The following is a 9,015-nucleotide window of genomic DNA, read 5'->3' as shown; positions in this document are numbered from 1 at the left end:
ACACTTCTGCTGCCCTGGATGGGCAGAGAAGGAAGGAGCAAAAGCAGCAGCAGGGAGGGCAGAAAGAAAGCTCCTGCTTCTCTTCCCTGCCTGGACTGCTGCTGGACCCCATGGAGCATGGGCATTGTTCTGCCGTCTCAAGGCTGCAGTCCAGGGTGCAGTCCTGCAGATGGCCCTTCACAATTCAGTTCCAGGTCATGCCCCACAGGAAAAGCAGCCTCGCCCAGGACGATGCGGCCTATTTTCTTTTAAATAGCGATGCTATCCCTATTCCAGCATAGACCGGGCCTAATCATGTTACCAAACAGTTGACAAAAGCAGGTGATAGCCTTGGTCTTACTGGTTGCTAGTCCTGCCAAGCTAAACTACAGCAGGGCATTATAAACTGTTACATAACTAGGTTAAACCTCGTCTGCACTGGGATTTGAAGATACACGAGTCTCTTTTTAGCAATAGTGAAGCATGGTTCAAAATGCCTGATGGACAGAATGGCAGAGGTGATACACGTAGCTCCTCACCTGCCCTCCAGCTTCCTGACACATGCTCTTAAGGCAAATGCCGGGAGTTGGGGGGGGGAACCCAAGAGGGGAATGGAATAAAAATTTCAGCTGACTATTGTTTAATGAGAACTTCCATTTTGGAATTTTAAAAAAATAAGCAGTAAGTGTTTGGGAAAGAAGCTGGGTTTTAATGTTAAGCTGCTTATTTAGGTCTCCAAGTGCTGGAGATACAGTATTTCAAAACTAATTAGATTGACAGAGGCTTGGATTCGATTACAGGATTTCCAGCGGCCGAGGGTTTTTTAAATTAAATGGTTACATTTGAAATGGTAGAGAGAATTAAACAGCCACTGCTGCAGCCAATTATTAAACACCTCTAAGAGCTGCTAGAAGTGATAATGCTGTCAACCGAAAAGCCTTCGCTGCCCCTTTCAGCCCAAACTGCACCAAGCCTTAAGATGCAGGAGATAGGACCTACTTGCCGGACCATTTTGACTAACAGAAACACATTAGATGGGGTTTGCTGCCGTCCAAGAAACAAAGTGGGAGTGGGGCACTTCCCTCGCTCCTCTCCGAGCTGCTGGGGCAAGTGTTCCCTCTTCACACTGAAGACTCCCAACTTCAAGTCATCCGCATTCTTCACTCCGCCTGGGTGCACAACAGCCAGGAGGCATCTGAACAGGGTGGCGGTGCACTGGGGGAGCTGTGTGAAGGACCAGGACTGGAAGGAGAAAGGTGCTGCAGGTCAGGCTTAAGGGTTCACTGCTGTAGCAGCTACAGTGCCCAGCATAATCAATCCATGTACTATGCAGCCACGGAGCAAGGTCATTTGACACACTGCATACAAAAGGCAAGAGGGTTAGAAGCGTAATTTTTAAAGGGGCGAGTCCTACATAGGGAGTCACCTGAACTTAAACTGAAAACACTTCTTGGGAAAAGTTGGATTTGCCCATGGTTTTTAAAAGCTGGGAGGAATGGGCTGTGCTAGATGTTTGAGGAGTGGGGGCCACTCTGTCAGCTGTTGGCAAGGAAGAATGGCTGTACTCTGAATAGGCAGGTGCTGTCAATCATAGATACTCACCTGACCAAGGGCTTCTCTAATGTAACCGGGAGCCTATACCAGGCAACGGGGTGGAAATCAATGGCTCAACTCTAAAAAAAATCAATCCATTCCCTTAAAACAGTGACTGAACACAGATCCTCTTGCCTCTGCTTGAATGGCTTCTTTTTCACCCTTAGGAAAAGCAGGGCTAAAGTTTTCAATCTCAAACACCGCCTCGCCCGGTGTAGTCATGGTGGGATGGGCTCACCTTGCCTGGCCACCCTTGGCACCATACATGTGACAGGGCCGCCCAGAGGATTCCGGGGGCCTGGGGTCTTCGGTGGCGGGGGGCCCTTCCGTTCCGGGACCCGCCGCCAAAGTGCCCCGAAGACCCGCGGCGGGGCCCCCCCGCCGCCGAATTACCGCCAAAGCGGGACCCGCCGCTGAAGTGCAGCCCGGTCTTCATTTACAGGCACAGCTGGTAGCACCACATATTAAGGTGGCCTTGATGCATCTCATCATCAGACCCTGCTTTCAGTTGCTTTACCAAGCTTGAACTGTTCAGGCTGAACTTTCTCTCGGGCAATTTTTTTCTGGAAAATTTAGCCAAAATGGTTCAGCCATTTCCAAGAAGGAGAGTAAGGAAGAGGCATTGGAGGGGGCCTGGGGGTGGGGGGGGGGGAAGTATGTGCTCATGTGATTAAAAACTGTATTATAATGCCCGTGCACAAGGGGGCTGAATGAAGATTGTAGCAGCAGCTTTTATTGTGGCAAAGTCAAGCACTCAAGTAAGAATATGAAACCTTAATGTTCTTTTAACATATTGTGTGTGTTACATGGGTATTTATAGATGATAAAAGCCTCCACTATTCCAATTCTTACATTGATCAGGCTTCCCTTGAGAAAACGGTGAGAAGTAACAACATCTGCCCCCAGAGGGTGCTAGAGTAACACTTGTAACACATCATTCAAGGTACAAGTAAGTATCTACTTGTGCCCTAATTTTTTCCCCAGCTCTAATTTCATATTTAATCAATTCCCTGGGAGCTAGTGCATAGCTGGTCTATGTATTATCCTGGTCTTTGTTGAGTTTATTTCATTTTCCTCTCTCTCTTAGTCTTCCCCTCTCCCCATCCCTCCTTTTTTGTTCAGGTACCTGGAAGATAGAATTGCTAAATCTTTCTCCACTGATCTGGCTTCACTGAAATGGTTTTTAACAGAACTGGCAACTTTTAACCTGCTTTGTAAAGGACTCTGATCCTTTCCCTTCTTTCCGCTTTGTGCCTTTGCTAGCCCTCCCCTAGGTTTGTTTTAGCATTTTCCCTCGGAGGAGGCGTGTTGTTAAAGACTGCAAATTCCTCCAGGCTGGGAGCTGTTGTTTCTCTGTTTAGAGAGCTCTATACACACACCTATGTGGCTGGATAAAGCAAGTGTATCCTCTTTTTCTTTTGCAAATGCAAAGGTCAGTTAACATATCTTTTGACTTGTAGACTCAAAGCCAAATTGTCCCCCTGTGTGTATTATTTCCACCCTGACTGAAGGAAACTAAGTGAGTCTGCTACTGTGAAATCTGACCTCTGTGTTTCCTTTCCATTGCTTTGTTGGGGTAGCAATGACAGTTTGCTCTTCCACAGACGTGGTAGGGGGATTGACCTGGGATTTTCAAGTAGGAGAGGCGCGGGCCAGAGTCATCCACAGGGAGCCATGGCAGTAGAGTGCTCCGGAATGCTCCTTAACCCCTGCCCAAGGGGGTTTCATGCTGGGGTGGAAGAACTAAGGTAAGCTCAAGCAGATGTGGTAAGGACTGACCTAGTCCAGGAACAATATCATGGGCTTCAGCCATTTGCTTGACCCTCACACCTTGCCAGTTATCTCCCATGATGCTGTGTCTCAATGGAGGGGCTTTTGTAGGTTTGTGGGGGAGGCAATTGGGGAACATCCCACAGAGCTTATCCCCTCCCCCTATATACATATACCCATGGGCGGCGAGTTCTATGGGCCCGTGGAGCCCAGGCCCCACCAATAATCCTAAAGGTGGGCCCAGCTCCAGCAATGTTTGGGCCCCAGGCCCTGTGCTTTCAGGGGTCCCCGCGCTGCCATGCCGGGCGCTCTCACTGCAGCAGCAGCTCCCGGGAGAGGCCCCAGCCCCGACTGGGCTCACAGCCCATTGGCCGGGAACCCCAGCCAATGGGAGCTGCCGGGGGCGGTGCTGGAGCTGCCTGGCCACGCCTCCACAGCAGGGAGGGGGAGCGAGCCACCGGCAGCGTCTGAGCCCTGAGCCGAGCAGCAGCAGGGTCTGTGCCTGTCAGACTGACTCAGCCGGTGAGCTGTGGGGGCAGCCAGACACATGGACACAGCCGGGGAGGGGGGTTTGGTGGGGACAAACAGACACAGCCGGGGGTGGTGGGACAGACACACACCAGGACACAGCCAGGGGGGTAGTGAGGACAGACAGACGGACACAGCTGGGAGGTTGTGGGGACAGACAGACGGACACAGCCGGGGGAGATGTGGGGACAGACAGATGGAGCCGTGGGTGGGGAAAGGAGCAGCAATGGGCACCCCGGGGCTGGTATAAAATACACAGGATGGGGGGAGCTTCCTGAGGGGACTATAGCAACACCCCCCGCAGAGCAGACCCAGGTTGCAGCTGGCTCTGCCCATTCCAGCCCCCTGCCCCACAGAGACCCACACAACCCTCTGCCCCCTCGAGAGACTCCCAATGACCCCTGTGCCCCTGTCACTCCTCTCCAGAGAGCCCTCCCCTTTGTGCCAGCCCACTCCCCTCCCCCACTGCCTCCCCTCCTCCAAAGCTCCCTACAATCTCCCCCTTTGCCTTCCGCCCCCCAGCCCAGCCCAGCCCATTCCATTGGCCGGGAGGCTCCCAGTCTAGTGGCTATCAGGGCCCACGGGAGCTGCACCTGAGGCAGGGCGCCTGCTTACAGATGCAGACCTGCCTGGCTGTGCCTCCACAGCACAGGGAGGGGGAGCCACAGGTGAGCAAGCCCTGGTCATCAGCATCATCACAGGCCCAGTAATTCTCTGGATATTTAATTTCACTGAGGCAAAATGTGTGCAATTTTATGGGTTGAATGATTGAATGACATAATACCCACCTGCCCGCATTGTCCGTCACTAAGTCCAGTAATTTTGTCAAGTGTTTGTTGCACAACATGGTGGTGCCTACCCCTACCTTGTGCTTCAGGGGGTGATGGGGTCCAGGGCAGCCTGTTATAGAACTACCTGATTAGTAATTGGATATGTTGGCTGGCATCTTTTTTTACATGTTCGCTCCCCCTGACGTTAGAACCTGGCTACACCACTGGGGAGGAGAGCTTCCTAGACCTGTGCAGCTGGGGCTTAGGTGAATTTTGTGATACTGTGCCCCTCCCCAGCTACCACCCTGCAGTCCCCACTCCTGCACCATGCTGGGCAAGGGGCAGCCCCATCCCCAGTGGCAGCAGGGGAGGCCACACGTGATGGCAACCTCCCCCCTCGGTACCCACCATAGGGGAGGCAAGTGGGCTTTCTGGACCTGAGAGGGACCTAGGAGCATGTGCAGTGAACTGCGGGGGAGAGGAGGGGTCCCTCCCCGGAGCTTGCTGCTGCCAGGGAGGGTGGAGGGGGGTCCTCTTTGGCCCTAGCCCTGGGGCAGCCTGTCTGCACCCCAAGTTCCTTATCCCCAGCCCTGCCCCAGAGTCCTCACCTGACAGGAAAAACACGCAACTTAAATTTGGTGGTCAGTTTAGAGTATCATAGAATATCAGGGTTGGAAGGGGCCTCAGGAGGTCATCTAGTCCAACCTCATGCTCAAAGCAGGACCAATTCCCAACTAAATCATCCCAGCCAGGGCTTTGTCAAGCCGGGCCTTAAAAACCTCTAAGGAAGGAGATTCTACCACCTCCCTAGGTAACCCATTCCAGTGCTTCACCGCCCTCCTAGTGAAAAAGTTTTTCCTAATATCCAACCTAAACCTCCCCCACTGCAACTTGAGACCATTACTCCTTGTTCTGTCCTCTGCTACCACTGAGAACAGTCTAGATCCATCCTCTTTGTAACCCCCTATCAGGTAGTTGAAAGCAGCTATCAAATCCTCCCTCATTCTTCTCTTCTGCAGACTAAACCATCCCAGTTCCCTCAGCCTCTCCTCAGAAGTCATGTGCTCCAGCCCCCTAATCATTTTTGTTGCCCTCCACTGGATTTTCCAATTTTTCCACATCCTTCTTGCAATGTGGGGCCCAAAACTGCACGTAGTACTCTAGATGAGGCCTCACCAATGTTGAATAGAGGAGAATGATCATGTCCCTCGATCTGCTGGCAATGCCCCTACTTATACAGCCCAAACTGCTGTTAGCCTTCTTGACAAAGGCCAGAGGAGGGAGTGTTAGTGCCTTTGCGGACTTCTGGGAAGTGCATGGGGTGGAAGGGGATGCTGGGATGCTCTGGAACCACTCCTTCAAAGCCAGTCAGGACTCTGGGGGAGCCTCCTCTCTGAGCAGACTGTCTCCAGGGCAAGAAGCTTACACCTTCCTGGGTCTGACCTCAGAGCATTCAGCCCTTCCACACCATGCACTTTCCGCAGTGAGTCCGCCCAGGCGGGGTCCTGGGGCAGCCAGAGGTCCCTGCACCCCAATTCCACAGTCAGATGTGACTCTCAGCCAGACTGTAAAACAGAAGGTTTATTAGATGACGGGAACACAGTTTAAACAGAGCTTGTTGGTACAGAAAACAGAACCCCTCTGTCAGGTCCATCTTGCGGGGTGGGGAGCCCAGAACCAAGTTCTGAGTCTCTCCCCATTTCCCCAGCCAGCTCCAAACTGACACTCCCTCCTCTGGCCTCTGTGTCTCTTCCGGACAAGGAGGCCACCTGATCTCTTTGTCCCCAACACCTTCAGTTGACATCTTGCAGGGGAAACTGAGGCACCCACACAGTATTCAGAGAAAATATTAAGAACATTCCTACTTCATCACAACAGGTGCAACAAAATATAATACTGTATATTGAAGTAGGCAAGTGCTGCTTCTGACTTTCCACTTTTAATTGACCCTTGTAATCTTGTGGCGCTGACGCGTTGTAGCTTCATTTTATATCGGCTTACAGGGCGGGAGCGGGGGGGCACCACCATTTTGGGCCCCACCAAAAATTATACAAACCTGCCGCCTATGCTGCTTGTCATGATCAGCCACTTTCTACTTCCTGCCATTTGTGAAAACTGGAAACAGAGGGCGGAATTACTCCACCAGATCCCTGAAAGCACACGCTGCTTTTATATGGTTGCACATAGGAGGCAGGCAACATCCTGGTGGGGAGCTCTGTATGATGGGTGTGTCACCAAGGAACCAGGCTGGTCTCTGTAGCTGAGCCTGCTTGTCTGTACTGAAATCATTCAAGCAGGCTAACAAGCAGCCTGAGTAGGAGCTAATAACATACTGAGTCTTGCAGCAAGCAGTCTCTGTCTTTATCTCCCAGACCTGCAGGCTCTGTCATATGAATCCATTTATTAAAAGGAGAAAATAGAGATCTTATGTTTGGTTTTGTTCTTTAAATGAACCTTGCTCCCTCTCCCAGTCTGGTGGGATCACGCTAACAGCATTTGTTTTACAATCTGCATTCCAACGGCATGCCCCTGAACCAATCTTCTATTTCAGCCGCTACCCCAGCAGTGCTGCGGGGAGCTACACACAACTCTCGACTAACCATGCTCTGTCAACATCTTTCCTATGGAAAACTTCTTTCAGAAAGTCCTCCTAATTCAAACCATTTTCTGTGAGTTAGCCAGATGCCTGGGGGGGCTGGATTTCCCCTGGGTTGGCCATGCATCAGGCTGTGTTGCTCTCCTGCACATTCCAGGTGTGCAAAGAGACGGTGTGGACAGACCCCAGGATGCCCTGTAGGGGGCAGCTTGAAGCTGAAAGCCAGAGAGGTCATGGTGTTCCAAACCATCCCGTTGAAATGAATGGGAAAGCAGCACTGGCCAGGAGGCAACTCTTTGCCTCTCTCTCACAGAAGGACAGAGAAGCCGCAGTGCTCCCCTCTGTAACTGTGTCAGACCCTGCTGCCACAGCTCCAAAAACCAGGAGTCTCAATTTCCATTGCAGTCCCCCCAGACCCCTCTCTGGGTCTCTTCAAATGTTTGCCGATGCCATGGGTTTTGCTGAGCCTGTTGCACGTGGCTGCCTTTCCACCAGCCTTGCTTTGCTCAGGCACATTTTGGGGGTGTGTGCAGACTGCTGAGCAGCGGGGGGTGGAGGGGGGAGCTCGTTTTACTCTGTGGCCGCCATTTCCTCAGCAAGTGCAGAAAGGGATCCCTTTTGGAAGCAGGAGGCCTGTTCAGGGATTTCCAATGCCTGGCCATAAAAGTTAATTGAAGCAAATGCCCGCTTTTGGCACGCAGCCTCTAATGAGGTCATAGAGAACTGTGGGGCAGATGCTCTGCTTTCCCGTTAACCCGCCTCATGGTGTTAAAGGGAGCTGTGGGGGAGCAGCTGTTTCCGAGCTGCGAGGCAGATAAGTGGAGGGGAGGCTTTCAAGAAATCCCTCATCAATGAGGCCCCGGAAGCCATGAAACGACATCTGTGTTGAGATTTAAAGCAGAGTGGGGCTGATGGTGGAGATGGTGGAGCACTAAGGGGGCTGTGATCCTGTGAGTGCTAATAAGCCCCACAGGTTGGGCCTACTCAGCATCTGGATATGAGAGAGATTCCCTTCTCCCACGGGCAAATGAGGTTGCCAAGAGTGGTGTTGGTGACTCAGTCAAACGGAGCCAGCATGGAGTCCGTGCCCCAACACTGTAATGGAGGTGCCACGCTGCCTGTTGTGTAAGATGTAATGCCAAGCTCTTGGCCACACATGGTCACGTGAATCCCAGTGGATCTAAGTAAGGGTTTTGTCTTGCTCCTCAGCACCTTCCGCAATAGAGGGGCAGTATCCAAATCCCGAAGTGGTCTTCTATGGAATCGCTGGCTCTTCTCCCTCTGCTGGGTGGTGTATGTGTGCGTGTGTGTGGAGGGGTCTGTTTTGGTTGGTTTGTTTGGGGTCTCTTTTTAGGTTTTGTTTTTATTTAATAACAAAATCAAACACAGCAGTGTGAACCCCAGTGCCGGGCACATGGGGCTGTATGGTGAGCATTTTAATGGTGGCCACAGTGACAAAGGAGGGGGGTGATCTCTATCATCCGTTGCAGAGCACTCACTGCACACTAGGTGCTGTGCGGACAGCAGAGAAACCACAGTCCCTGCACTGAGAGGCTTACAGTCTAAGCAGGCTGCACCTCAGCACTGGGTGAGATGCAACCAAAGCAGGGCGAGGTAATGAGGGTGTCTGGCACGCAACATCTTAGTTTTGTGGCTGTGCACTGGGACCCTGCCTTTGCGGCTCTGAAATAAGTCACTTCACCAGTCTCTTCTCCCGCACCCACTCCTGCCGCCCCTTTGAAAAAAAGGAAACCACGTCGTGAGCCGGCCGCCTTCCAT

General features: G+C 52.1%; 1 long non-coding RNA gene across 1 annotated transcript; it reads left to right on the top strand.

Moving 5' to 3' along the window:
- Nucleotides 1-940: 940 nt before the first annotated feature.
- Nucleotides 941-2,861, top strand: LOC120396076. The gene is made up of 3 exons (XR_005592964.1): nucleotides 941-1,244; nucleotides 2,434-2,521; nucleotides 2,695-2,861. It is a non-coding gene; the product is annotated as an uncharacterized LOC120396076 (long non-coding RNA).
- Nucleotides 2,862-9,015: the final 6,154 nt, after the last annotated feature.

Source organism: Mauremys reevesii, linkage group 1, assembly GCF_016161935.1.
Source record: "Mauremys reevesii isolate NIE-2019 linkage group 1, ASM1616193v1, whole genome shotgun sequence".
NCBI lineage: Eukaryota > Metazoa > Chordata > Testudines > Geoemydidae > Mauremys > Mauremys reevesii.
The sequence above is the reverse complement of the archived record's forward strand: the minus strand, read 5'-3'. Positions and strand labels throughout refer to the sequence as shown.